The sequence below is a fragment of the Narcine bancroftii genome, chromosome 5 (assembly GCF_036971445.1).
Source record: "Narcine bancroftii isolate sNarBan1 chromosome 5, sNarBan1.hap1, whole genome shotgun sequence".
Classification (NCBI taxonomy): Eukaryota; Metazoa; Chordata; class Chondrichthyes; order Torpediniformes; family Narcinidae; genus Narcine; species Narcine bancroftii.
Genome location: NC_091473.1, coordinates 83,890,761 through 83,913,917, shown reverse-complemented (window position 1 = coordinate 83,913,917; position 23,157 = coordinate 83,890,761). Strand labels below are relative to the sequence as shown.

The 23,157-nt window shown below is 36.2% G+C and overlaps 1 protein-coding gene and 1 long non-coding RNA gene across 7 annotated transcripts in view; one reads left to right on the top strand and one right to left on the bottom strand.

The window, feature by feature from the left end:
- abl2 (c-abl oncogene 2, non-receptor tyrosine kinase) overlaps positions 1-23,157 on the bottom strand; it is a 173,435-nt gene that overhangs the window by 139,935 nt on the left and 10,343 nt on the right. The gene's annotated exons all lie outside the window — the stretch shown is intronic.
- LOC138762734 (uncharacterized) lies at positions 19,598-21,936 on the top strand. The gene is made up of 2 exons (XR_011357101.1): positions 19,598-19,715; positions 21,843-21,936. It is a non-coding gene; the product is annotated as an uncharacterized lncRNA (long non-coding RNA).

The window sequence follows — 23,157 nt, the reverse complement described above, 5'->3', positions numbered from 1 at the left end:
CTAAAGAAGGCCTTTAGTATGCTTGCCTATATAAATTAGAGCATAGAATGTAGGAGTTGGGAAATAATGATGAAACTGTAGAAGGCATTGGTGAGGCCAAATTTAGAGTACTGTGTTCAGTTCTGGTCACCGATTTATAGGAAGGATATTAACAAGATAGAGAGAATGTAGAGAAGTTTTACAAAAATGTTGCCTGGGTTTCAGCATCTGGAATACAAGGAAAGATTGAGCAAATTAGGTCTTTATTCCTTGGAACGTAGAAGGCTGAGAGGGGATTTGATAGAGGCGTTTAAGATAATGAGAGGGATAGATAGAGTTGAAGTGGAAAGGCTTTTCCCATTGAGAGTAGGAGAGATAGATACAAGAGGTCGGGTTGAGATTGACAGGCAAAGGTTTAAGAGTAACATTGAGAGGGAACTTCTTTACTCAGAGAGTGGTTATTGTGTGGTATGGGCTTCCAGGAAAGGTGGTGGAGGCAGGGTCAATTTTGTCATTTAAGAAAGAGTTGGATAAGTATATGGATGGGAGGGGGATGGAGGGATACGGGCAGAGTGCTGGTAAGTGGAATTAGAGGAGGGTACTTGAATCATTTTGGATGAGAAGGGCCAAATTGGCCTATTTCCGTGCTGTAATTGTTATATGGTTATGTTATATGTGGTTAAGTAGAGAACAATTAGGGATCACTTGCACAGAGTTCCCACTGAGACAGGGAAAAGATGGTAAGATAAGGGAATCATGGTTGCCAAATGAGGTGAGACAGCTGGATAAGAGGAAAAAGGAAGCACACAAAGTTTAGGAGGCAAAAGATAGGAAAGGCTTATGAGAGAGAATTATATGGTAGCCAGGAAGGAACTTGAGAAAGAATTTAGGAGAGCGAAAAGGGGTCAGGAGAAGGCCTTGGCAAGAACAATAAAGGATAACCCCAAGGCATACTATGCATACTTAAAGAACAGAATGATGGTGAGAGTGAAAGGCCACTTGAGGATAAAAGAAAACATTTGCCTGGAGGCAGAGCAGGTAGGGGAGGTTCCAATAGAATACTTCAGTTTTCATCAGAGAGTGACCTTGGTCAATGTGAGGTCAGTATAGAACAAGCTTATGTGCTGGAGCATGTTGAGGTCAAGAAAGATGTAGTGCTGGATTTTCTTAAAACATTAGGATTGACAAGTTCCCAGGACCAGTTAAGGTATACCCCAAGTTACTGCAGAAAGCGAGAGAAGGGTTTGCTGGGCCTTTGGCAATAATCTTTGTGTCCCCTTTGGCCACAGTGGAGGTACTAGAGGATTGAAAAATGGCAAATGTGGTCCCCTTGTTTTTAAAAAAAAAAGGTAATAGGGAGAATCCTGGGAATTATAGACCAGTATCTTACATCGGTGGTGGTTAAACTATTAGAGAGGATTCTTAGGGACAGAATTAATGAGCATTTAAAGAAGTATAATCGTCTCGGGATAGTCAGCATGGTTTTGTGAAGAGTTGGATATGCCTCATGTGCCTAATTAAGGTTTTTGAGGAAGGTTTAAAAAAAAAGAAATTGATGAAGGTAGGGCAGTACACATCATGGAAATAGGTTTTAATAAGGCATTTAACAAGCTCCCCCATGGGAGACTCATTCAGAAACTCATGAGGCATGGGACCCTTGAAACTTTGGCTGTGTGAATTCAGAATTGGCTTGTCTGCCTGCAGAAAGCAGAGGATTGTAGTTTTTGGAATGTATTCTGCCTGGAAGTCAGTAATGAGTAGAGATCCGCAGGGATCTGTTCTGAGACCCCTGCTCCTCATGATGTTTTCAAATTACCTAGACAAAGAAGTAGAGAGATGGATTAGTACATTTGTAGATAACACAAATATTGCAAGTGTTTATGGATATTGCAGAAGATTGTCATAGGTTACAACAGGATTTAGCCAGAATGCAGAGTTGTGTGATAAAGTGAAGATGGAGTTCAATCTGCATCAATGTGAAGTGATGAATTTTAGAACGTCAAACTTGAAGACAGAGTATAAGTTTAATGGCAGGATTCTTAAAAGTGTGGAAAACAGAGGGACCTCAGGGTCTAAATCCATAGATCTCTCAAGATTGATAGGGTAGTTCAGAAGGCTTATGGGATCCTGGCCTTCACTGGTCAGGGGATTCAGTTCAAGAGTCCCAAGGTAATGTTGCAGCTCCATAAAACTGGTTAGATCACACTTAGAATATTGTGTTTACTTTTCCTTTTTTAACAACGATCCTCTAAAGCATTTGTATTTCAGACAAAAGCCATTTTAGAAACTACAGACAAGCATGCAATTCATGGAGTAAAAATTAGCAACACCAAATTGAGCACATACAACATAAATTAAGGTGATTCTACAATTATTTCAACTCCATTCACGATTATTTTGACTGGAACAATAAAGCTTTGCTTACTTTTACATGTTCACATTTTGCAAATATTACCCTTGTGCATGCTCAAAAAGTTGTGCATAACAAGTTACTGTGATTTAAACTTTAAATTTCATCATCTGTTTTTAAAGTAGCATTCAGGAGCTGTAACAATGACAAATGCAAATTCAATTTTGACATAATACTGGTAAAAACAACAACCATTAAGCACTGCTATCAAATTATGCCATTAGATTGGATTTAATGTCAGTCAAACGTTCTAAAGAGAAGAATATCGCCCCAACACAACAGCACCAGGATTTAAACCTAATCAATATAAATGGAGATTTACTCTCATTCAGAACCAGTATCCAAAATAATTGCAATCAATTTAACGGATAATACGAACTTCAATGGAACATTGGAATGCAAATTTACCTTACTGAGCAATTGTTCATACAGCTGTACCGGTAATGATTTATCCCTCTTCAATAGTTCATCCCACTCTCCCCACTGGATTTTGAGCAAAGCTCTGGATTTTGAAGCAAGACCATCTCATAAAAACAAGAAGACCACTCTTTCTGTTCATGGATTTGGAATAAATAGCAGCGCCTACATGTGGTTAAAGGGCCGAATAAAGTAAACATGAAAAGAAAACATTGACTGCACTGGATATGCAGGCAAAAAGTCACAAAAGCTGCATAACATAGAAACATCCCCTTTGCTCATTAATAGTACTTTCTGCATTAATTCTATATTCTTCTATGCCCTGCTTGTTCAAAGTAAAAACACAAAATGCTGGAGAAGCTCAGCAGGTCTACACGGTATCTACAGATGTTCATGATTTACTTGCTCATTCAAATGTTTCTCCAGATGCCCAAATGCTGTTTCTGCCTCAATAACCTCCTCTGACAGCTCATTCCAGCTGTGAAAATTTACTCCTAGTTACATCCCTCTAACCTTAAACTTATGCCCTCAGGTTTTAAACACCTCTACCATGGGGAGGGCCCAAACCCAAAATATTGGTTAGCCTTTACTTCCTATTGATACTGCATGATCCGCTGAGTTTCTGCAGCACATTTGTGTTTTGTAACAGAAATTGGAGAAATAGACATCAATGGTGTCTCAATGAAGACAGAATACAAGATGTTCTTCCTCCAACTTGTGAGTAGCTTTGATTTGGCAATATGCAAGGCCATAAATAGACATATCTGTGTTCCAAAGGTATATCAAATTAAAATGATTGGCCATTGTTCCATCTCAGCAATCTCTACATTGTATATATTGAAATATGAAGGAAGGTAAGCTACCATTAATATAAAAGAGGAAACCCAAAAGTTTCTCAAATACTCAAGAGTAAAAGAGAAGGAAGAGTGGACATTGGAAAATGATGCATGAAAATGGTAATGAGGAACTAAGAAACAATGGCAGAACTGATGAGGTATCAGTCTTCACTGAGGAAAACACCAGTAATGCCAGATATTCAAGAGAGTTAGGGGGTAGAAGCAAATATGATCATTATTATTAAGGAGGTGATTAGAAAACTGAAGAGTCCAGAAGATCTCAAGAATCACTCAAGTTGCAAATGTCATTTCACTCTTTTAGGAAGAGACAAGAGATAGGAAATTATAGACAGACATTAGTGGTTGGTAAGGTACTACAATCCATTATTAAGGATAAGGTTTCAGCGATGAAAATCTTGCTCTTGACAAGAATTTTTTTTTTTTTAATTTTTTATTTTTCACACTATAAACGACATTGATCAAGATACATACATTTTTCTTTTCAAATATACAGTGTCATTTTCTCCCCCACCCTCCCTACCTCCCCTCCCATTCATTTAAAGTACAGAATCTAAGATACATTAAACCCGTCAAACAATGTTGTCACTCAATAAAAATAAACAAGAAGTTCCACTGAGTCAATTCTTTTCATTTCCTTCTCCTTCTGTCATTTTAGGTGGTAGATTTCCAAGGTAGGTTTTCTCTATTGTGTTTCATGTATGGCTCCCATATTTGTTCAAATATTGTAATATTATTTCTTAAATTATATGTTATTTTTTCTAATGGAATACATTTATTCATTTCTATATACCATTGTTGTATTCTCAAGTTATCTTCTAATTTCCAGGCTGACATAATACATTTTTTTGCTACGGCTAGGGCTATCCTAACAAATCTTTTTTGTGCACCATCCAAATCAAGCCCAAATTCTTTGTTTTTTATGTTACTTAGGAGGAAGATCTCTGGGTTTTTTGGTATATTGCTTTCTGTGATTTTATTTAATATCTGGTTTAGTTCTTCCCAAAATTTTTTCACTTTCTCACACGTCCAGATTGCATGAATTGTTATTCCCATTTCTTTTTTACAACGAAAACATCTGTCAGATACTGTTGGGTCCCATTTATTTAACTTTTGAGGTGTAATGTATGGCCTGTGTATCCAGTTATATTGTATCATACATAACCTCGTGTTTATTGTATTTCTCATAGTTCCAGAGCATAACTTCTACCATGTTTCCTTCTTTATCTTTATGTTTAAATCTTGTTCCCATTTTTGTTTAGTTTTACCATTTGTTTCCTCATTCTCCTTTTCTTGCAGTTTAATATACATATTTGTATTAATTTTTTGATTATCATTGTGTCTGTAATCACATATTCAAAATTACTTCCCTCTGGTAACCTCAGACTGCTTCCCAATTTGTCCTTCAAGTAGGATTTCAGTTGGTAGTATGCCAACACTGTATCTTGAGTTATATTATATTTATCCTTCATTTGTTCAAAGGATAGTAATTTATTTCCTGAAAAGCAATTTTCTATTCTTTTGATCCCTTTTTTTCTCCCATTCTCTAAAGGAAAGGTTATCTATTGTAAAAGGGATTAGCTGATTTTGCGTCAGTATTAGTTTTGGTAATTGGTAAGTTGTTTTATTCCTTTCTACATGAATCTTCTTCCAAATATTGAGCAGATGATGTAATACTGGAGAATTCCTACTTTGTAACAATTCTTCATCCCATTTATATAATATATGTTCAGGTATCTTCTCTCCTATTTTATCTAGTTCTGATCTAGTCCAATCTGGCTTTTCCCTTGTTTGATAAAAATCTGATAGGTATCTTAATTGTGCGGCTCTATAATAATTGTTAAAGTTTGGCAGTTGTAAGCCTCATTGCTTATACCATTCTGTTAATTTATCTAGTGCCATCCTCGGTTTCCCCCCTTTCCATAAAAATTTCCTTATTATTTTCTTTAACTCCTTGAAGAATTTCTCTGTCAAGTGTATTGGCAATGCCTGAAATAGGCATTGTATCCTTGGGAAAATGTTCATTTTAATACAGTTTATCCTTCCTATTAGTGTTAATGGTAAGTCTTTCCAATGCTCTAAGTCGTCCTGTAATTTTTTCATTAGTGGATAATAATTGAGTTTATATAGATGGCCGGGGTTTTTATTTATTTGTATACCTAGGTATCATATTGCTTGCATTTGCCATCTGAATGGTGATTCTTTCTTAAATTTTGAGAAATCCACATTATTCATTGGCATTGCTTCACTTTTATTTCCGTTAATCTTGTATCCCGACACTTCTCCATATTCCTTCAATTTCTTATGTAATTCTTTTATTGATATTTCTGGTTCTGTTAAGTATACTATAACTTCATCTGCAAATAAACTGATTTTATATTCCTTGTCTTTTATTTTTATCCCTTTTATTTTATTTTCTGCTCTTATCAATTCTGCTAGTGGTTCTATAGCTAACGCGAACAATAAGGGTGATAGTGGGCATCCCTGCCTTGTTGATCTGCTGAAGTTAAATTGCTTTGATATATATCAATTTACTGTCACTTTCACCAATGGCCCCTTATATAATGCTTTAATCCAATTAATATATTTCTCTGGTAAACTGAATTTTTGTAATACTTTGAATAAATAATTCCATTCTACTCTGTCAATGGCCTTCTCTGCGTCTAAAGCAACTGCTACTGTTGGAGCTTTATTCCCTTCTACTGCATTAATTAACAATACATTTACAAATATTGTCTGTTGTTCGTCTTTTTTTAATAAATCCAGTTTGGTCTAGATTTACTATTTTAGGTACATAGTCGGCTAATCTGTTTGCTAATAGTTTAACTATTATCTTATAATCTGTGTTAAGTAAAGATATTGGTCTATATGACACTGGTGCGAGTGGATCTTTCCCTGTCTTTGGTATTACTGTAATTATTGCTGTTTTGCATGAATCTGGTAAGCTTTGTGTTTTATAAATCTGGTTGATTACTTCCAGGAGGGGAGGAATTAATAAATCTTTAAATGTTTTATAGAATTCTATTGGGAATCCATCCTCTCCTGGTGTTTTATTATTTGGTAGTTTTTTTATTATCTCTTGTATTTCTACTATTACAAATGGTTCGGTTAATTTATTTTGTTCCTCTATTTGTAATTTTGGTAGTTCAATTTTAGTTAGAAATTCATCTATTTTGCCTTCTTTCCCTTCATTTTCAGTTCGGTATAATTATCATTACATATCTCCCTGCTGGATCTATTATTTCCTCTTCTATTTTAATTGGTACATTTTTACTGATTAATATAGCTACTCCTCTAGCTTTTGAATTATATGACGCTGCTGTTACATGTCCTATCCAATCTCTCTTTAATTTCTTGTGCTCCATTTCAGTTAAGTGTGTTTCTTGCACGAATGCTATATCAATTTTTTCTTTTTTCAGTAAATTTAGCAGTTTCTTCCTTTTGATTTGGTTATGTATTCCATTAATATTTCAAGTCATATAGTTCAACGTAGCCATTTCATACTTTGTTTATCTTCCCTTTCCGTTTCCTCATCATCACCTTTCCTTCTTATCCATTTCTGCTTTCTTGTTTTGAACACTTTATAAGACAACATTTCCCTTATTCTCCTATCTAAAATTTCTTTAACCCCACTATCCCCTCCCCTTCCTGAGTTGCCCTTTATCCCTTGTCGGGCAACCACATCTGGATTTGCGAATTCACTCGCAAGCGTCAACTGATTTCGCAGTGACCGTAACTCCTCCCCACCCAGCCCCCCCAGAAAAGATTTCAATTTAAATATATAACAAAGGTCACTCTCTTAATTCCCTCCTTACTTCCTCTCTTCCCTTTCATTCCCTTATTAATTCTTATCTATACTCTATATATTTTCCTTTAAATACTGATGCACTCATGTACACACATATATACATACACACACAAATATATACACATATACATACACACACACACATACATATAGTTCATGGCCATTTTTACTCTCGTTACATGTCTTCATCTCTCTGTCTGTTTTGTAGTTGTTCTGCAAATTTTCGTGCTTCCTCCGAATCCGAGAATAGTCTGTTTTGCTGCCCTGGAATAACTATTTTAAGTACCGCTGGGTACTTTAGCATAAATTTATATCCTTTTTTCCATAGGATCGTTTTTGCTGTATTAAACTCCTTTCTTTTCTTCAGGAGTTCAAAACTTATGTCTGGTTAGAAAAAAAATTTTTGACCTTTGTATTCCAGTGGCTTTTTGTCTTCTCTTATTTTCTTCATTGCTTTCTCCAATATATTTTCTCTTGTTGTATATCTTAAGAATTTTACTAAAATGGATCTTGGTTTTTGTTGTAGCTGTGGTTTAGGGGCTAATGTTCTATGTGCCCTTTCTATTTCCATTTCTTCCTGTAATTCTGGTCTTCCTAGGACCCTGGGGATCCAATCTTTTATAAATTCTCTCATATTCTTGCCTTCTTCATCTTCCTTAAGGCCCACTATCTTTATATTATTTCTTCTATTATAATTTTCCATTATATCTATCTTCTGAGCTAACAGCTCTTGTGTCTCTTTAACTTTTTTATTAGATTCTTCTAAAAGTCCTCTACTTCCATTTCTATGGCTGTTTCTCGTTCTTCCATCTTGTCCACTCTTTTTCCTATATCTGACGTGACCATCTCTAATCTGTTCATTTTTTTCTTCTGCACTTTTAATTCTTCTTTTTATTTCAATAAATTCTTGTAATTGCCATTCTTTTACTGATTCCATATATTATTTAAAAAAATATATATCCATTGTCTTGCCTTTCCCTTCTTCTTCCATTTCTCCATGTTCTTCTAACTCTGGGTTGGTCATCTGTTGTTTCCTTGTTTTCTTTTTACTCTCTTCTTTCTTCTTCTCATTGTTTTCTATGTTCTCTTCCTGTTGTTGTGTTGTAGCTGTCATTCTCAGCTGTGGAGATCGACTCCTCAGCTGGTCCCCCCTCCCGTCAGTGTTTTTTTTTCATGCACATGCGCAGTTGCGCACTTTTACTTGGCTCCGCGAGCCATTTTTGTAGTCCCAAGCTCGGGACTTCCACTGACCTTAGGGAGTGGGCTTCTCTCTCCGCGGCGGGCCTCCTCGGGCGTTCTTTCTTCTTCTCTTCTTCCCGTTGCTTTCGACTTTTCTTTCTTCGGTGCCATTTCCTTCCCACCTTTACTTTCACTTTGTTTTAATTTTTATTCTTGTGCCTTTGTGTTTTGTGTATTTTTTTTTAAACTTTTCCGGAGAGGGCTGGAGTTCCCCGACCGGCCACTACTCCATCACGTGACTCCCCTCAACAAGAATTTTCTGATGCTACATGGGATTCTATCTTGAAACTGGTTAATTCATCATCTTATGCTTCTGGCATTCATTATTACAATTTAAAGTAGTACATCGAGCTTTCTTTTCCAAAGTTCAATTGGCCAAATTTTATTCTAATTTCTTGTCAAAATGTGATAGATTTAAGACTGAAGGTACATTATTTCATATGTTTTGGTCATGTTCCTCGCTTTCCAGTAACTGGGAATGTATCTTCCGTACCTGGTCTTTAGTTCTTTTTATTAATTTGGCTCCTAATCCTTTTCTTGCCCTATTTGGAATAATGAAGTCAGTTGACTTAAATTTGTCTGGGCTGCAATCCCATGTAGTTGCCTTTGCTCTTCTTATCGCCAGAAGAGCTATACTTATGAGATGGAAAGATGTTGTCTCTCCTACTCAATGGTTTTCTGATGTGATGGCATACTTGACTCTGGAAAAAAATTAGATGCTCTATTAATGTAATTGACCTTAATTTTCTAAATTTATGGGGTCCTTTCCTTAATTATGTTCAGAATTTATAAGATTATTGGATCCCATTTTACTGTTTGTTTGTTCTTTCTTTCATGCATAAATGAAACATATATGTTTAATCATAACTTCACAAGGTAAGGGTTAGTTTATTAGAATAGTTTTTGTTTTATATATTTTTTTTGTTTCTTTCATAGGTTGTTTACAGCTATTTGTTAATATACATTTACTTTGTTGGATATATATTCTTGTTATTACCTATGTATGAGCTTATGTATTAAAAACTCAAAAATACTGGAATGAGGATAAGGATTCAGGGTACTTGTAAGGATAAGAAAATAGGCCAAAGTCAGCATGGTTTCCCACAGGGAGAACTTACATAACAAACCTGTTGGAATTCTTTGAGGAAGTAACAAGCAGAATAGACAAAGGAAAATCAGTAGATGTTGTTCACTTGGAATTCAGAATGCCTTTGACAAGATGCCACACATTAGACTGCAAAACAAGATAGGAACCTGTGGTATTACTGGAAAAGTACTAGCATGGATACAAGATTGGCTTACTGGCAAAATGAAAAGTCTAATTAAAAGGGGTCTTTTCTGGCTGGCTGAGGGGATCTCATAGAGACATATAAAATTCTGGCAGGACTGGACAGAATGGATGCAGATGGGATGTTTCCAATGATGGGAAAATCCAGAACCCGGGGCCATGGTTTGAGGATAATAGGCAAACCATTTAGGACCGAGATGAGGAGGAATTTCTTGACCCAGAGGGTGGTGAATCTGTGGAATTCATGGCCACAGAGGGCAGAAGAGGCAGGTTCATTAAATCTATTTAAGAGGGAATTAGATCTATTTCTTCAGTATAAGGGTATTAAAGGTTACGGAGAGAAGGCGGGGACGGGGTACTGAACTTTAAGATCAGCCATGATCTCGTTGAATGGCGGAACAGGCTCGAAGGGTCGAATGACCTACTCCTGCTCCTATCTTCTATGTTTATATGTTTCCTATCTTCTATGTGGTGTTTTGAAGCAATCTGTTTGGTTTGATGCTTTTCACATTAAATGTTAATGACAGATAATAGAATTGATGGCTTTATGGTCAAGTTTATGGATAGGTGGAGGGAAGGTGGTGTTGAGGAAGCAGGATTCCTGGAGAGGGACTTGGTTAGGTTGAAGAATGGGCAAAGAAGTGGTAGTTGCAATGCAGTAGCATAGTTGGCATAACAGTTAGTGCAAGTCTATAACAGCACCAGCAACCTTCAGCACCCCCTCTAAGGAGTTTGAATGTTCTTCCCCGACTATGTGGGCTTCCTCTTGGTGCTTGGATTTCACCCCACCCTTCAGAAACATCCAGGGTTTGTAGGTTAATTGGTACATTGGGCAGCAGGGGTTCATGGACTAGAAGGCCCTGTTACCATGCTGTATCTCTCAAAAATAAAAGTGCAGGGAAGTGTATGGTCATGCACTTTGGTTGAAGGAATAAAGGCATTGACTATTTTCTGTGGAGAGATCATTAAGAAAACAGAGGTGGAAAGTGACTTGAGTCTTTTTTATTAAAGATAGAATTTGCATGATTTTACCGGTCTGAACAATGTCAGAAGTCTCAGCCTTAGCTGTTCACACATGAATGACCAAAACTCAAAATCTCCATTAGACAGCATACCGGAAGTGTGGTAATTAAAGAGGCGCGACTTGCAAAGCATGTCATGTCATCGATACGTGCTATTCATTAGTCTGTTGCTGCAGTTAACTTTAGACTGCAGGTGTTCCGGAAAATTTACTTAGGGTCTAGGAGGTAAAACGACAGAACAAGAATGGTATCCTCAGTCCCATTCCAACCTTTTTAAACAGCATACATCCAAGAAAATGGCAATAATTTCCTGGAACGCAGCAGCTGTGTAAAAAAACATAACAGTGCAGGATCCCCTAAACATAAACTTTCAGGTTGAGTCAGTGGGAAGGAAATAAAATGAAATGTTGACATTCATTTCAGGAATGATTCCAGGGATGCGAGTGTTAACACATTCAATTTTTTTTTAATTTAGAGGAGCATTTGAAAGATGGGCCTGCCCTCACTGGAGTTTAGAAGGATGAGGAGGGACAAAGCACATCCAAATCTAATGAACATTGAAAGTGCTACATAGAATGGACGTGGAGAAGATGTATCCAGCGCGTCATATAGACCAATATCTCTGCTAAACACAGATTATAAGATAATAGCTAAACTATTAGCAAACAGATTAGCAGAACAGGTACCGAAAATGGTAAATTTAGACCAAACTGGATTTATCAAAAAAAGACGCACAACAGACAATATTTGTAAATTTATTAACTTAATTCATGCAGTAGAAGGAAATAAAGCACCTGCAGTAGCAGTTGCTTTAGACGCAGAGAAGGCCTTCGACAGAGTAGAATGGAATTATTTGTTCAAAGTATTGCAAAAATTCAGTTTACCGGAGAAGTATATTAATTGGATTAAAGCATTATATAAGGGACCGTTAGCGAAAGTGACAGTAAATGGACATGTATCAAAGCAATTTAACTTAAGCAGGTCAACGCGGCAGGGATGCCCACTATCACCATTATTGTTTGCGCTAGCTATAGAACCACTAGCAGAATCGATAAGAATAGATAATAATATAAAAGGAATAAAAATAAAAGACAGGGAATATAAAATCAGTCTATTTGCGGATGATGTGATAGTGTATTTAACAGAACCAGAACTATCAATAAAAGAACTATATAAGAAATTGAAGGAATATGGTGAAGTTTCGGGATACAAGATAAACGTAAATAAAAGTGAAGCAATGCCTATGAATAACGCGGATTTCTCAAAATTTAAGAAGGAATCCCCATTCAGATGGCAAATGCAGGCAAAAAGATACCTAGGTGTACAAATAAACAAAAATCTAGGCCAATTATATAAACTCAATTACAATCCACTAATGAAAAAATTACAGGACGATTTAGATCATTGGAAAGAACTACCACTAACACTGATAGGAAGGATAAACTGTATTAAAATGAACATTTTTCCAAGGATACTATACTTATTTCAGGCATTGCCAATACAACTGACAGAAAAATTCTTCAAAGAGTTAAAGAAAATAATAAGGAAATTTTTATGGAGAGGGGGAAAACCGAGGATAGCACTAGATGAATTAACAGAATGGTATAAACAAGGAGGCTTACAATTGCCAAACTTCAAAAATTATTATAGAGCCGCACAATTAAGGTACCTATCAGATTTTTATCAAACAAGGGAAAAACCAGACTGGACGAGATTAGAATTAGATAAAATAGGGGAAAAGATACCTGAACACATATTATATAAATGGGACGAAAAATTGGTACAACATAGAACTTCTCCAGTATTACACCATCTCCTCAATATATGGAAGAAGATTCATGTAGAAAGAAATAAAACAAATTATCAATTACCAAAACTAATATTGACGCAAAATAAGCTACTCCCTTTTACAATAGACAACCTATCCTTTAGAAAATGGGAAAAAAAAGGGATTAAAAGAATAGAAAATTGTTTTTCAGGAAGTAGATTCTTATCCTTTGAACAAATGAGAGATAAGTACAATATAACTGGAGATACAGCGCTGGCATATTACCAACTGAGATCCTACTTGAAAGATAAATTAGGAAGCAATTTGAGTTTACCAGAGGGAAGTAACCTTGAATATGTGATTACAGATACAATGTTAATCAAAAGATTTATAACAAATATGTATATTAAACTGCAAGAAAAGGAGAATGAGGAAACAAATGGTAAAACTAAACAAAAATGGGAACAAGATTTAAATATAAAGATAAAAAAGGAAACATGGGAGAAATTATGTTCTGGAACAATGAGAAATACAATAAATACGAGGCTGCGTATGATACAATATAATTGGTTACACAGACTATACATTACACCGCAAAAGTTAAATAAATGGGACCCAACAGTATCTGATAGATGTTTTCGATGTAAAAAAGAAAGGGGAACAACAATTCATGCAATCTGGACATGTGAGAGAGTAGAAAAATTTTGGGATGATCTCAATCAGATATTAAATAAAATAACAGAAAACAATATACCAAAGAATCCAGAGATCTTTCTCCTAAGTAACATAAAAAATAAAGAATTTGGAATTGACTTGGAAGATGCACAAAAAAGATTTGTTAAGATAGCCCTAGCCGTAGCAAAAAAATGTATTATGTCAACCTGGAAATTGGAAGATAATTTGAAAATACAACAATGGTATATAGAAATGAATAAATGTATTCCATTAGAAAAAATAACATATAGTTTAAGAAATAATATTGAAATATTCGAACAAGTATGGGAGCCTTACATTAAATACAATAGCGAAAACCTACCGGGGACAAACATTACCTAAGTTGATGGAAGGAGAAGGAAAGAAAAGAATGGACTCTGTAGAATTTCTGGTGTATTTTTGTTGAATGACAACATTGTCTGACTGAATTAATGCAACCTAGATTGTATACCTAAAATGGATGAGGGGGGGGGGGGGTGTGGGGGGGTGGCTTGGGAGGAGGGAGGGGGGGGGGGGGAGAAAAAGTCACTGTAAATGTGTGGAAAAGAAAAAGTGTATATCATGGCTATTGTGATTTATGGTGTGAAAAATAAAAAATTTAAAAAAAAAAGAAGAGAACACAGAAGACAATGGAAACAAGAAAGGAGAGAAGAAAAGGGCAACAAAGAAACAACAGATGGCCAACCCAGAGGAAGAAGAGGAGGAAGAGTACAGCGAAATAGAAGAAGAAGGGAAAGGCAAGATAAAGGATATACTTTCTCTTGTTAGAGGATACATGGAGTCATTTAAAGAATGGCAGTCACAGGAATTTAATGATTTAAGAAGAAGAATAAACAACACAGGAGAGAAAATGAACAAAATAGATATGACCTTAACAGAAATGGGAAAGAAAATGGACAAGATGGAAGAGCGGGCAGTAGCAGCAGAAATGGAGGTAAAAGACTTAAAAAAGAAATTGGAGGAATCTAATAAAAAAGCTATACAGACACAAGAACTGTTAGCTCAGAAAATAGATATATTGGAAAATTATAACAGAAGAAATAACATAAAGATAGTGGGCCTTAAGGAAGATGAAGAAGGCAAGAATATGAGGGAGTTTATAAAAGATTGGATCCCTAAGACCCTAGGATGTCCAGAATTACAGCAAGAAATGGAAATGGAAATAGAAAGGGCACATAGAGCATTGGCCTCTAAACCACAACCACAACAAAAACCAAGATCTATTTTAGTAAAATTCCTAAGATATACTACAAGACAAAAGGTACTGGAGAAGACAATGGAAAAAGTAAGAGAGGGCAACAAACCACTGGAGTATAAAGGGCAAAAAATTTTCATTTATCCAGATATAAGTTTTGAACTCCTAAAGAAGAGAAAGGAGTTCAATACAGCAAAGGCGATTTTATGGAAGAAAGGGTATAAATTTATACTAAAGCATCCAGCGGTATTGAAAATATTTATTCCAGGACAACAAAACAGACTATTCTCGGATCCAGAAGAAGCACGAAAATTTGCAGAACAATTACAAAAATAGACTGAGGGAGGAAGACGGGTAATGAGAGTTAAAATGATCACGATTGATATGTATGTGGGTAAAGAGGTATAAGAGTGAATAGATACAATGTGCATACGTGAATGTATCTGTACTTAGAGGAAAATATAGATAGTATAGACAAGAATTAATAAGGGAAGGTAATGGAATAGAGAGAATAAGGAGGGAATTAAAAGAGTGACCTTTGTTACATATGAAAAGCGAAATCTTTTCTGGGGGGGCTGGGTGGGGGGGAATAGCGGTCACTGCAAAATCAGTTGACGCTTGCGAGTGAATTCTCAAACCCAAACGGAGAGGGGAGATGTGGTTGTCCGACAAGGGATAAAGGACAACTCAGGAGGGGAAGGGGTGATTGGGGATAAAGAAGATATAAATAGGAGAATAAGGAAAATGTTTGATGTTGTAGGAATGTTGTCTTATAAAGAGTTTAAAATAAGATAACAGAAATGGAAAAGGAGGAAAGGTAATGATGGAAAAACGGAAAGAGAAGATAAACAAAGTATAAAATGGCTACACTGAACTATATGACTTTAAATATTAATGGAATACATAACCAAATTAAAAGGAAGAAACTACTAAATTTACTGAAAAAGGAAAAAATTGATATAGCATTCGTCCAAGAAACACACTTAACTGAATTGGAGCACAAGAAATTAAAGAGAGATTGGGTAGGACATGTAACAGCAGCATCGTATAATTCAAAAGCAAGAGGAGTGGCTATATTAATTAGTAAAAATGTGCCATTTAAAATAGAAGAGGAAATAATAGATCCAGCAGGGAGATATGTTATGATAAAATGTCAGCTCCTAAGTAACATAAAAAACAAAGAATTTGGAATTGATTTGGAGGATGCACAAAAAAGATTTGTTAAGATAGCCCTAGCCGTAGCAAAAAAATGTATTATGTCAACCTGGAAATTGGAAGATAATTTGAAAATACAACAATGGTATATAGAAGTGAATAAATGTATTCCATTAGAAAAAATAACATATAGTTTAAGAAATAATATTGAAATATTCGAACAAATATGGGACCCTTACATTAAATACAATAGCGAAAACCTACCGGGGACAAACATTACCTAAGTTGATGGAAGGAGAAGGAAAGAAAAGAATGGACTCAGTAGAATTTCTGGTGTAATTTTGTTGAATGACAACATTGTCTGACGGGTTTAATGCAACCTAGATTGTATACCTAAAATGGATGAGGGGGGGGGGGGGAAGAAAAAGTCACTGTATATGTGTGAAAAAGAAAAAGTGTATATCATGGCTAATGTGATTTATGGTGTGAAAAATAAAAAATTAAAAAAATAATAAAAAAAACATCAAACTCAATCAGGGGCTCATTTAAAGACTTACTTTTGCACTTTGTTTTTTTTGTCCTTTCTCTATTGCAATTTGTTTACATTTCTTTATTTGTTTACATGTGTACATTGACTACTTTTTTTTGCATTACCAATAAATGGTAATTCTGTCTTGCTTGCAGGGAAAAGAATCTCTGGGTTGTAATGTGATGTCATGGATGAACTCTGACAATAAATCTGAAATCTGATCTGCAATTGTTTCATTCTCTTCAAAATAACATTGGCCAATGGCTGACAAAATTCAATGCAGGCTTCAAAGGATAATCCTTCTGGCTCATTATCAGTCTGATGAACATTCACTTCACTCATTCCAAGGCTGAGATAACTTGATCAAAGTTACACAGTGTCCAAAGTGGATACTACTTTGATTCTACATTCCATATTGCTGAGGACTAACAGAACCACCACTTTCTTAATTGCTTTTATTGTGCTTGCACAACTGTGATTCTGGGCAGAAAAACACACATTAGTCTTTCAATTCTTAAAATTATTTTTTCCTCCTTTCGCTACCAAATTATACATGTTAAAAACTTTTCCCAATCACTCTATATGTCTAGTTCTTACCTGGTTTCTTCATCTACCGATGAGAGATCATTCTTGATTCTGAATCTATTAGGCAGCCAGAGGAAAAGTTTGAAGACATTCTCAAATCCTCCTTGAATCTTAATGATTCCAAGAAATCAGAAACTCATAACTGCTCTAAGTAGAGAAGGGATATTTTGGATGGTAGAAAACCTAGAGTTCATGCCTCTGGAGCACATTGAGCTTTGCATAACTGATAGCAGGAGCACAAAATACACACCAAACAATCCTGTCAGGCACTTTATCCCAATCTGAAGAATCCATGGAGCACACACAATGGCCTCATGAGTCATGTCACACATCCAGAACTGGAATACTTGTCAACCTCAATCCAAATGGTATAACCAAGGAGGTAAAGAGTCTCACAGCTGAGATATACACTACCTTTTTTACATTATACTTTGTCTCTTCACCCAAGTCTGTCACATTTAAATACCATATTTGACAGCATAGAAGACCCACATTTTTCCCCCCAAAATTGGCTCAAAATATTCCTCGGGTCTTATATGTGAAGTTGAAATTTCCTTATCACGTCGCGGCTCCTGTTCGCCAACTGGAGTTACTCGGCAGACCCTGTGCATGCAGGCACTGGGTGCTGAACATTGCCGGGGAGAAGTGGTGGCCTGACCCGGGCCTGATGGCAGATGAGCCAGTCACCATGCCAGGTGGTGTGTGCTGTGTCTGGCGGCACGGACAGTGCTGTGGTTGCGCTGCTGCTTTGGCAGAGGAGCCGCAGATGACCGAAGTGTGGTCGCTGCAAGGGTGCAGAGGGAGTGTGGTGTTTGCTGCTGGTAGAAGCTCCATCTAGTAGTAAAGTGGTATTAAAAGTGAAAACTACGATTCGGATTTGTTATGTGAAATTAAACTGCTTTATTTTGAAGTGTTTTACAGTGGATTCTACAGCTGGTTCAAGGAATTGAGATATTTACCCATAAATACACTAAAAAAAAATCTTAATATCCCTTGATGATATGGGGGGGGATGGGGGTCTTGTATGTCTGTGAATTTTATATGCCGTCAAATATGGTATTTGAGTCTGAAGCACTGATTCTTGCATTATCCAACTTGTTACAACCTGCAGTTTTTGCCTGTTAACCAAACCTCATTCCTGTGCATTGCATTAATTTCCACAAGTCACATTTTTGTGTTTTAACATGTTTGAAGACAACTTATTGAATGCTCTTCAAAAATTCAAATCTACTATTGTCACTTATTTTCTCATTCATCAAACCTGCTACGTCCAACTCTAATTAGATTTGTTCTTTTGTAGAGTTATGTAGATTCTGCCCAGTTACACAATGACATTCTAACAATCCTACAACCATAATAACACCGAACCATTTCTCACTTGTCCAACAAATTCTTGGATATTGAAGGTATGGAAGTGCCAATGCGCAGGACAGGAAAAGAGTTGTGAATGCAGCTAGCGCCATCATGGGCATCAGTGTTCACTCCATCATGGACATCTCCAAGAGGTGGTGTCTTAAGAAAGCAGCCTCTAAGCTCAAGGACCCTCATCACCCAGGCCATGACCTCTTTACTCTGCTACTATTTGGAAGGAGGTGCAGGAGCCTGAAGACAAACACCTAACGGTACAAAGATAGCTTCCTCTTTTTGCAAACAGATTTCTGAATAAAAACTACTACCTCACTTTCTCTTTTTTTTTGCACTAATTTATTTATTTTTAAAATGTAATTAATAGCAATATTTTCACCTGCAATGCTGCCGCAAAACAACAAATTTCATGACACGTTCATGACAATAAATTCTGAAAGTTAACAGATTTGGGAATGCACTAAAACTGTTAATTCAGCACATCCGGCAATTAATTGGTGCCAGGAGGGCAGATTTTCTAGCCAAGAGTATGATATTCTAATCAATATCCTACACACTCTTCATTCCATTCTTACATGTGTTACTTGGTGAATTAACAAATGTTCCAATTAATCTGTCAAATTTAGAGGGAGCATAGGAAACAAGGCCCTGATGTTTGAAGGGTGCCTGGGAGTGTGGGAATTGGTCCCCCAGCAAGCAGATGCAGAGCTACATGTCCTAGTCCTGTTTATTCACTAAAATTTCTTTAATTTTATGATTATCTGCTCAACGTGAATTAAGGAACCAAAAGAACTCATTATTCAGAACCTCAAACATTCAAATCTCATATGAACAATGTTCAATGCAGACAATAGTGAAAATAGAATACAAATAACAAAAGTAAATTACTTATTAAGAGAGAAAGACCAGAATAACTATTATGTTTCTTATAGAGATCTGGTTAACAATGCAGGCATGTAGCAATTGTACATACAGAGTAGCTCACTTCAAACTAAATGAGAACAAACAGTGACATCTGCTTTTTAATCAAGATTGAGTCCTTAAAAATCTGTGTCTTGTTAGCTAAGAATTCCATTGTAGCCCAGCCAAAATGAAGCGGTACCACACAACCTCTGCCCCAGTTGGGGTGTGACAAAGAGGAGAAAATGGCATATTCATTTTCCTCCATACAATACATCAAGTATACAAAAAATTGCAGATGAAACAGTTATGTCTGATGCATTATTATGTCATTATTATATTTTAATATTTTCTTTCCAGTCCCTCAGGGATTGATGTGGGACTCATTGGTTAGGTCATCATTTCATTGCCTCAAATAGATGCATCATCCTTATCTCCTTAAATTACTGATGTTCATGCAATCAAGGTGGTTCCACTAAGCTATTAGGTAAGTTCCAAGATTCTAACCAAGCAACAATGAAGGAGGGGCAATACATTTTTCAAGTCATAACAGGATGTGACATGAAAAACAAAGGCAGTTGATATCCTTGAAATAATTGCTGTCTTTGCCCTTCTTAATCAAAGAGGTTGCATGTTGTAAATAGATTTCTCAAGCAACCTGGTGAATATTAGTGCTCGATTTGATGATGACAGATAATACATCCAAGATGCCCTGGCATTACAGCCAGCAGCCTGATCAGGATGTCGATACGGTGCCCATCCACAAAATTGGAATGGAAATCCCCAACATCAGAGATAAAATCATTCAAGTTGCTGTAAATAATTGGATCTTAACCCTGACTTGCAAGCTTTAAATTAAGGATAACTTTCATTTCAAAAACGAGTACACATTGGAAAAATATAACCAAACAGAACATTTTGGAGCAAACATATCCATTACTGGCCTTGTGACAGAGGAAAAATCATTGCTTAAACATTGCAAACTTGTGATCTCCAACATCAAGCAAGGCAAGGGGAAAACGACCACTGGCATGTTCGATCCTCTGCATTACACAGAACAGTGAACTTTGCAGTTATTTCCTCTTATTGATGTTTGAATGTACACCAGCTTGCCTGGAAACAGAAGGCCCTCAGGGCTTTTATCTAATCCACTGATTATGAAATTGCTTAGCAGTCTACAAGATACTTGTTTCTGTTGTTTATAATCTTGTAGGTTGTTTTTATGTACATCTAACAGTGCTGCAGCACATCTCAATAAATCACAGTTGGTTTCCAAGATTTGTGGGATAATAGAAATGCCTATGCGAACCATGTGGTGGAACCCAATTCAGCAATGGAGAAAGTCCATCCCACCTAAAGAATGCTCAGCTCTGAGCTGCTGCATAATTTCCAAAACTGCTGTTTTTTAGCATGGGAGAGATCTTTGATATAACGGTGGGCCTGTTTTGAAAGGGATTGTTCAGAGATTACTCTCACTCGTATAGTTACGGGAAGATGTATGCCTGACAGGCAAAGATGCTAGTAAAGGGAAAAGGTTGGCATCTGCAATAACCTTGTCTGACACCTATATCTAAGTATTTGGCCAGCTCCATCAGTGATGCTGCTGAACTCTCATTCGTGATTACAAACATCAGATTCTGTTCCACTGGTTGCTCTTTTCCCCAAAATGGTGCTTAACATGGAGTACCAATTCCTCAGCTGAGGGAGGACAGTAATCAATGAGTGCACTCCTTGGCTCATTTAATCTAATACCATAAAACTTTACAAGTTCATTTCCTGATTGTACTTCTGGTGGGCTTGGTCTGCTGAAGGGACATGGCAAACACTGATGGAAGAGGCTGCAATAATTACATAAAATTTTGATTCTGAGAATATGATTATATTTACGTGTTCCTTGAGAGATTTGTCCAATTCAGGCATCTTCTCATTCTTGTGCAAGGAGAACTTTACAGGGTTGACATAGCAGAGTGTGTATTTTCATGTATACACTTGCTGTTACAACTTGCTAATAAAGTAGACATCTGTTGTTCAACTACCAAATATTTGCCATATTAATTTATTGTGCAGAAAATGAAGTAAAGAATCTTGACGTTAGGGGGTTACTTTTGCATTGCTCCTGCTAAGAAATGGAAGGACTGTTTAACTGAAATGATTAGATTAATAATATTAGCGTGCAAATAATTTGTAAAGCAAATACAGTAAAATCCCTGGTATCCAAAATTCAAGCAACTGGCAAAAAGAGAGAAAAAAAATCCAAAGAAAATACATTTTTTAAATGAAAATAAGAATAAAATAGGTAAGATATATGCTAGTTTAAAATTGTAAAAGTAAATATTCTCTGAAGTTACACAGAAACTTTTGGTGAAGATGAGAACAAATATTCAACCAGCACAGTGCCTTGGTCATGCTTTGACCATAGCAGCTGTTTGAATAAATACTGAATAAAATAGCATCACCCAAGATGAAGAGTTGGTTAATGCTGCCTACCATTGGGTTAACTCTCAAAGTGTCTCCCAATCTCAGCTTTGTAAGAATCATCTAGGCCAGAGGCTTTATCTGTAACATGTGGGAGGGGGGAATTAACTCTGAATAATGTTATTGTTTGTCTTTCAAGCAACTCCATGGAGGAGAGGAACCTACAGATGTACCAGTGATTATGTGCTTTCAAAGAATGTGACTAAAAACAAGTTAAAATTCTTTAAGATTTATACATTTGTGCAAGTGAATTTTATTCAGTGGAAGTACAGTATAATATTTTTGTCTTTTAAATTGTTTATTTTTAATAAAGGTGTATTGGTTTGGCAACATCAGAGTACATTTCAAGCAATCAGAAAATACACTTATCTGGCATCTGTCAATACCCATAGATGCCAGTTACCAGGGGTTTTAACTGTGAAAAACATAACACAGCAAAATAAATATCTAAAGTCATGTGTAACCCCACCACGTCATGCCAAATCATCAAATTTAAAATTGAGAATTCATGTTAAGGAAAAACAAGCAGGAAATAATAAGGAACTGTTCATCTCCTATTTCAGCTACTTAATCCCTTCAGTGATAACTATTGCCATGACAACAATTTGGATACCAGAATCGATTTTCCCAAGTATGAATTACTCTTTCAGGCAAATTTGATAAGGTCTTACACAAAAAGTAACTCGACAAAACTGGAAGACATGGAACTCATAGCGATATTGTGATTAAGAGTTGCTTAAAACAGAGGAGAAATAAACTCCACTAACCTGGAAGAACCAGTACTTACAGCCCATCTCTTCATAACCCATATCTTTGAAGAGACCAAAGATAAATTTCCAAGCTTCCTTAAAACACAAACCAAGTGTGAATGAGGATGCAAAGTGGAATCAAACTGAATGAGAGGACAACAACATTGCAGATGGATTACAATGTGGAAAAACACAAAGTTATCCACTAGGGTCAACAAAAACATAAATACTGGGTTTCTTTTTTCAAAATGGAAAAAAAGCGGGAATTCTTAACATTCAAAATGACCTGTGGGCTCATATGTAGAGAAGTAAGAAAGACAAACTGTGCATCTTCCTTTTATCACTGGAAAATCTGAGAACAAGAATAAGCATGTTGCATCACAATTGCAGAGATTAGATGACACAACAGGAGCACCACATATCATTTTGGTCTCTTTGCCTTCAAAAATGTACTTTCTATAGAGGAAGATCTACTTCAACAGTTTTCCGAAATGCTAAGCCTCTAGGAAAAGATACTAACAATCCTAGATCTTTGTCCTTTAGTTTGGATGAGAGGTAACCTGACTGAAGAGGCTACAACTTGGGGTTCAGGTCTCAAATAAGGGGTCAGCCCTTATGTCTGAAACAATTCAAAATGTCTTCAGAAGCCAAAAAAAACTCTCATCCAGAGGGAAATGAAAGGCCAATCATTAATTTCATTCAAAA